Below are 7,542 nucleotides of genomic sequence, written 5' to 3'. Positions count from 1 at the left end.
GGAAATGGTGACGCCTAAGAGGGGGTGAATTAGAACTTCTAAAACTTTCTCTAAACTAGGCCACAATTAAATCCCTAGAGCAAAACATATGCAAATAAACAATCTAGATTGTGCAAGCTTGGTTTTGTCTAAGTGTTGCTATCCCTACCGCAATAGCTAAGTTTCAATCCTAAATAGTCTAACTAGAAAGACAAGATTGAAACTTAAATACTTACTATAAATGCAAAAGATAAAGAGCAAGGTAGAGATGCAAACTCTCGTGGATGACGCCGGTGTTTTTACCGAGGTATCTGAAACCACGTAACATTCCGATTAATCCTCGTTGGTGCCCCTATGCAAAGGGTAGCCCACGCGAGGGCCAAGCACCACGGTCGAGTAACTCCGTAGAGAGTCGCGGGCCTTCTCCACGCGCAAGTGGTGCTCCGCTTCGGGCTCCTCTTGGGCGCTCCCCGCCGTCTCCACTATCGAGCTTCCGATTGAAACATCGCGGGCTTCGTTCCCTCCGGTACACGGTGGTGGCCATGACACAAACTCAGTTGTCACGGTCTCGCAAGACTATCGCCCCACTCAGTACAATTACAACGGCTCGCGCATGAGCCGAGGGTTGTGTGGTTTTTCTAAACTCACTCAACTAACTAGGATTCACCTAGAGCAAGCACTAATGCGGTCTAACTAACCTAAGCACTTCGCAAAGCACCTACGCTAATCACCGAGTGATTCTATTTAGCACTTGGGTGTTTGAGCACTTGGAAATGTCTACAATATACCTTGGTATGTTGCTTGGGCTCCCACTCCTTGAAATGGCCGGTTGGGGGTATTTATAGCCTCCCCACAATTGTAGCCGTTGGATAGAAGCAACAACTTTCTGTTGATGGGCGCACCGGACAGTCTGGTGCACATCGGACAAGCACTGTTCATTGTCTGGTGCCCTACCACGTCAGCCGACCGTTGGGGTATGTAGTAGTCGACCGTTGGATTTGACCGTTACCCCCGGATAGTCTGATGCTACAGTCTGAGAGTGCCCGTTGTGGGCCTCTCTGCGCAGACTGCCCGGTGTCCCACCGGACAGGTTACTGTTCACTGTCCGATGCACCACCAGTGTGTTGGCTAACTGCCCACTTCTTGGATTTCTTTGTTGTTTCTTTTGGGCTTCTTTTCCTCTTGAGTCTTGGACTTCTATGCCTCTTTTATGTCTTCTTTTGAGGTGTTGCATCATTAGTGTCTTAGTCAAATCCTCTCCGCATTCTATGAACTATAAATATAAACACTAGCAAACACATTAGTCTACAGGTTATGTTGATCATCAAACACCAAAAACTTTTTAGCCAAATGGCCCGGGGTCCATTTTCCTTACAATACCCATGTACCGACCAATTGAGGATTAAGAAGATTATTACCTCCAATCTCCTCCTTACCTCTACCTAAGCCAATGATCAAGGGGAATAACCTGATCGACGAAGACGGCACGGGGGCAAAACCTGACCGGCGACCACGGACCGCGACTACGAACTACGTAGTCGGGGACCCGCCACCTTGAGCGTCTCTGCTCTTGACAATCTATAAATTTTCATTTTTGAGGGAGTGCATTTGCATCCGCTAGATACAACCTAGCTTCGCCCCTGCTCCAGCATGTCCCTCCCCCTCTCTGTCTCGACACATGAAAGGAGTATAATATGCATGATAGGAATGTACCTCCTCTATGGGGCTAGGTTGTTTGGTTTCCAACCTAATTAAGAGTACTACTGTTATGACCAGCCTGATCTACCAGAAGGCGACTAGACCCACCAGAATAGGCATAGGAGATCAGGAGATAACTAATCAGTTTAGTTGGATAAGTCTTAGCAGTTTATCTTCTAATATTATGGAGTAGTTTAGTTGGATAAGTCCCCTAGTATTGTGGAGTAGTCAGTTGGTGCATTTTATCTCCTAATATTATGGAGTAGTTTAGTTGAATAAGTATCTTAGTATTATGGAGTAGTTTAGTTGGATAAGTCTCCTAGTATTATGGAGTAGTTTATCTCCTAACATAAACATCGCACTCATCCAACCCACCTCCGGCGTGTCCACCGCCCTTCCCATGATGACAAACGAGTAACTGGCGGCGTCCCTTCTCCACTTCTCCAACAATCTAGGAGCCATATTGAAAGGGAAATGGCCTCAACATTTGCTATAATCGATTTTGGTGTTTGACATCCATCACAAAACCATATGGACAAACTAGTTTGCCTAGTTGCTATTTTTCTCAGTTGCATAAAGTTCACAATTAACAGTCAACAAATTGATTTGGGAAATTCTACAAAGTTTGGAGCATACAAGATTTGGCGCAGTCTGTGGCGCACCGGACACTGTCCGATGCCCCAGGCTGCAGCCCTCGCGAACTGGTCGTTCTCGGGTTTTCTCAAAGCCACTCCACTAAAATTCATCGGACTATCCGGTGAGCCAACGGAGCAACGGTCAACTTCGCCAACGGTCGACTGCGCTGACGAAGGAACAGTGGACAGATCAGAAGTCAGAACTGCAAAGTCAGAACGCACCGGACTTACCGGTGCCGCAAGAGGACAAAGGAATTCAACGGTCAACAGCTCCAAACCCCAACGGTTGGCTGACGTGGCACGCACCAAACAATGAACAGTGCCATGTTCGGTGCACCACCGGACTGTCCGGTGTACCCGTCGACAGCAAAGTCAGCCAACGGCTAGGAGGTGGTTGGGGCTATAAATACCTCCAACCACCTTCATTCAAGCTATCCAAGCCTCACACACTTCTCATTCAATACAAGAGCAAAGAATACACTCCAAAGACACAATCAAAGCATTCAATCCCCTCTAAGTTTCAAAATCAAGTCAAGTGCTTAGTCACTTGAGAGAGGGTGTTTTGTGTTTCTTTTGTTGCTCTTGTTGCTTGGATTGCTTTCTTCTTCTCACTCTAATTCTTCTAAGTGCTTTGTAAAGCTAGCAAAATACAACTAATTGTGTGGTGATCTTTGCGGGGTCTTAGTGACCCGTGTGATTAAGGAGAAGCACTCGACCGGTCTAAGTGACCGATTGAGAGAGGAAAAGGGTTGGAATAGACCCGGCCTTTGTGGCCTCCTCAACAGGGAGTAGGTTCTTTGTAACCGAACCTCAGGAAACAAATCACCGTGTTCATTTGTGTTGATCTTCATCACTCGATTTGTTTCTTCCCTCTCCTCTCCCTAAAGTTCCCTTGCTCATATTGTTTTGAGTTAGCTCCCAAAGTTATCCACATTGATTGAGCAACTCATAGCAAGAGAAACTATATTCCGCACTCCAAATTCAAAATTATTTATTTCTAACCCTAACCCTGGGTGAAGCACATGTTCAAAGTTTATAATTTTCAAGTTTTGCCTATTCCTCCCACCTCTAGGCGACTTTCACTTACAAGCCTAGATGATGGCGCTACAGTCTGACGTAGCCACGCTGAAGGTCGTCATGCTGGGCTCCCAGCCGCCGCCATCCCTGCCTTCACCATCCAAGGCCGTAGCAGCTCTATCATCATTATCGCAGTCGGCCCTAACGGCCACCTCGACGTCCTCCTAGTCGTTGAGCGTACCAATCCACCAGCTGCACTTTCCGCGATCGCTGTCTCAAATTCCGGCATGGGCGCTGGGATTCGATTTGGCGCCAATCTACTCGTCAACAACGTCGATCACCATGGCAGTATCACAGCCGTTGGTGCCTACTACTTCCCTAGGGCCTTGTGGCGGCGTGCAGCCACCGGGCGCCCGGTACGGGGGGTGGATGGGACCCTTTCCCCCTCCAAGAGCGCCTCCTCTAGCCAATCCCAGGAACAATTGGGATCTGCAATGGATCGTGATCCGATGCCACCGAAGTTCTACAAGCTCGAGTTCATGACGTACAACGGCTCGGTGGATCCCTTGAACTGGCTCAATCATTGCGACAATTCTTCCGTGGCCAGAAGACGTTTGTCACTCCCAGGTTTTAGGGGTCCAAAACCCGGGCGCGAAATAAACACCAGGTGTGCTGGGACCAAGTCTCACACATATGATGAATAGTGGTACAGAAACGAATGTCACATCTTTACTATATAATAGGAGTTCTATACAAAATAAATAAATATTTACATCATAAGGAGTCAACGGTCCAGCAACCCAATGTTGACTGGGAGACGACGGCCTAGACCTCTCACGAACTCGTCACAGCATCCTCCATGCGCCTCATCCTGCGGTACCTGTTCTTAACCTGTGGGGGGTGTGAGACACCAAGAGTGAGCTCACATACGTTCATCGCTCAAAAAGTTGTGGGGAATAATGTGCATGAACTCGCCAAAGGTGGGAGCTCATGTGAAGTGTAAGGCTTACCAAAGAGGATGGTTGAAGCTGAGCATTGCTTTTAAAGTTGGTCAAAATTTTATTAGCAGTTACTAAGTATAAGTAAATACCAACCCAATTAAGTAGTAGAACAAAAGTAATGACAACACCTGTGATGCAATGCATATGGCAAATTGAATTTAGTTCCATAAATTAATCATATGAGTGTCCGAGCTGCTCATGACCGTGAGCACGGCTGATATACCAGTTATACACTCTGCAGAGGTTGCACATCTTTACCCAGAAGTCATGTTACCCATCTGCCAAGGGATAGCGACTCCCATACACCTCTACCTAAGAGGCGAGGCAGGGTAACACTACGAGGCCTTTACAAAGTTCCACTAGCTTCCGAAAACCTGCTACAGTTTATAGGAAGCTCTAATGCAGGGACCCCTCGCCTGACCGCCATCGCAGCAAAATCAACCCAAGGGCCTCCGTACACTGACCACTCCCATACTGCCCTTGCCCCTTTCGGGTAAGGTAGTCTACCACTAGCTTTCCTAATTAGTCAGCCAAGGGCGTCCCATACCACCCTTGTGGTAGCACTGTTTTCCTGGGTGGTTCTCCATGTTCCAATTAACATAATGATCTTATCATGAACAGTAAATAACAATCTGATAATAAGAGTATAATCATGAATAATGTATATCTCTATACCCAAAACCACATAAAGCAATAGCAGGTACTACCCAAAAATTCAGTGGTAAACAAGGTATAAAGATAGTCAAACTAGGGTAACCTATTGGGTCCCATCAAAATTAACCTATGCAGATCATTATGATTAATAAGAACATGATTGGGTAAAAAGAAGTGATCAAGGGCACAACTTGCCTGGGACTTGAGGTTCCAGTACCAACTTGCTCTTTAGATGACACGTGTCCTCACGCTAGTCATAGCAATACAAACAAATATGGTATAGGCAAAATTAACATCACACCAAACATAAGAACAAAGTACATATTAATAATCTACATATTAAAATAAGATCATAGGAACATGAATCATTAATTTTGGAGTTATGGATTTTAAGTTATGAATTTCCAAAAGTTCTAGGTGCTAGGTACAAGATTAATTAGGAGATTAGTTTTAATAGGGTTTTCATGTCAAAACAGAGACACTAGTTGATAAACAATAATATTATAAAATTATATAAACTGGAATGGATCAATTTGGACTTATTATGAATTTTCTATGAATTAAATAAGTTCTGGAATTCTTTTTACATTGGAAATTCATTTTCTAAATTAATTTCTCCTATTTTCTCTGAGTTCTGGGCTGCGCACACAATAACAGAGAACCCAGGGTCTAACACATAAAATTTCTTAAGTCTCGGTTTCCCTCCGCACTGGACGGCGGGTTTATTTTTAGTAAAGCCAGGGCTCATTAGCAAAAAGGCAACGACAAAGAGGTAAGGAGCAACCAGAGCCGCCCGATTGCATTTCCATGGGTCAGATTAGAACAAATCTTACCCGAACAAATCTTGGACCCCAATCCAACGGACCAAATAGATCATGACCAACATGGGCCCCCAACCACTCGATCAAAGATCAACGCCCAGCTTGCATTGGCTTGAACCGCTATATCATCGTTTAATCCCGACCGTTAATCTCAATACCCACGGTCGCACACTCTCTTCTCTCCCCAACTAGCCCGACGACCGCGCCGCCACCCACTACATGGTTGAAACACACCGGTGGCAAGAAATCGGGTGCCAAAGTGCCCAAATCGGCAAATTGATATAAGAATTAGGGAGAGGAGGCTGATACAAACATGATGGAGGTATCACACACCTTGAATTGTGTTGCGCCGAGCCCTATCGACCACGGACGGTGGCTTAACGGCAATGGTAAATTCTGGTAAGAAATTCACTGGTATTTGGTTGCTCGTCTAGCTTTAATCTGCCCTGGACACAATCCTTGTATCTAGGCAATCTCCCCAACCACACCGCGGACACTACACAGCAAAGGAGGCAAAGCGTGGGCGTAACGGCCTGGATGTCTACTACTGCTTGCCCTGTCCGTTCTGCGGATAGCTGGGAGCTCGGCTTTTATGGCTCTAGGAGCCCGCATGGTTGCGTAGCAGGCGGATGAGACGGTTGCAATAGTCACCAAGATCACCGGAGGGGGGTTGTTAAGCTTCGCGCAGATCCAGCTCGGTGTTCTGTTCACAGCCGAACCAACTCAGCGGAGACGAGGTACCTGACGATGAGGGCCCACGTGCCATCGACAGAGGCAATGCGCGCAACGGGGAGAATGGTCACTGAGGCTGCCAGATGGGGCTCGGTTCGACAGCAGAGGGGGGAAACGGCGCGGGCGGACCAGGGTCGCCAGTGCGCGCGAAGGGAATGGTGGGCTGAGGGAGATTTGGCCTAGAATGCGGTTTTCTGTTTTCTTTCTTTTTATTATTTATTTTTTGCTTTATTTTCCTATCCAAATTTCCAGTTCATTTCAGAATCAAATTTCCAAATTCCCAAATATCAATCATATCCCTAATGAAAATATAACATCTACTATTTATATATATTTGTCGGTGTTTCGGACCCGCGAGGACCGTCAACCGACCAGTGAATTTGTTGTTGCGTGCCCCTGCCCAGATGGGTTGATGAAAGATGGAACATAAGAGAGGGAATGAGGCTTATATTATCTTGCACCGGGGTGCTTGTAGTAGGGGTTACAAGCGTTGCGAGAGAGAACGAGAGAGCGAGAGAGAGAGAGTAGGGGCTCCCTGCGTGTCTCCCTCTCTGCGTCCGTGTCTGTGTCTCAACGTCAACGTATTGTGTCACCTCGTCCTCCCCCCTCCTCCTCCCCTTTTTAGGAAGGCCCTGGACATCCCTTTTATAGATACAAGGAGATGCCCAACTGTATAATGGGGGTGTAGCTATGCGCTAACGTGGCTGGCGGAGAAGCGTCTTGAGCCCTGTACACGTGCTAACGTGGCTGTCGGAGAAGTGCCTTGAGCCCTGTAGAAGCATAGCTGGCGGTGCGGCACGGATCCTGCTAACGTTTCCTTACTTCCGTAGGGGGTTGAGAGCAACCGACGTCATGGGCGCACGCGGGGAACCATCATTACCTGTTACCGGAGTAACCTTAGATGGGACACCGGTCTTGTTCCTTCGTAGCCTGAGGCAGCTAGCTAGGGGTAGGGTAATGATGTATCCCCTATAGCGTAGTCGGTCCGAGGCCCAGGTCGGGCGA

General features: G+C 47.0%; 1 long non-coding RNA gene across 1 annotated transcript; it reads left to right on the top strand.

The window, feature by feature from the left end:
• Positions 1-5,603: 5,603 nt before the first annotated feature.
• LOC103653152 (uncharacterized) lies at positions 5,604-6,889 on the top strand. Its single transcript, XR_565285.3, has 2 exons — positions 5,604-6,194; positions 6,275-6,889. It is a non-coding gene; the product is annotated as an uncharacterized lncRNA (long non-coding RNA).
• The last annotated feature ends 653 nt before the right edge of the window (positions 6,890-7,542 follow it).

The sequence above is a fragment of the Zea mays genome, chromosome 4 (assembly GCF_902167145.1).
Source record: "Zea mays cultivar B73 chromosome 4, Zm-B73-REFERENCE-NAM-5.0, whole genome shotgun sequence".
NCBI lineage: Eukaryota > Viridiplantae > Streptophyta > Magnoliopsida > Poales > Poaceae > Zea > Zea mays.
This window is presented reverse-complemented; position numbering and strand designations above follow the sequence as displayed.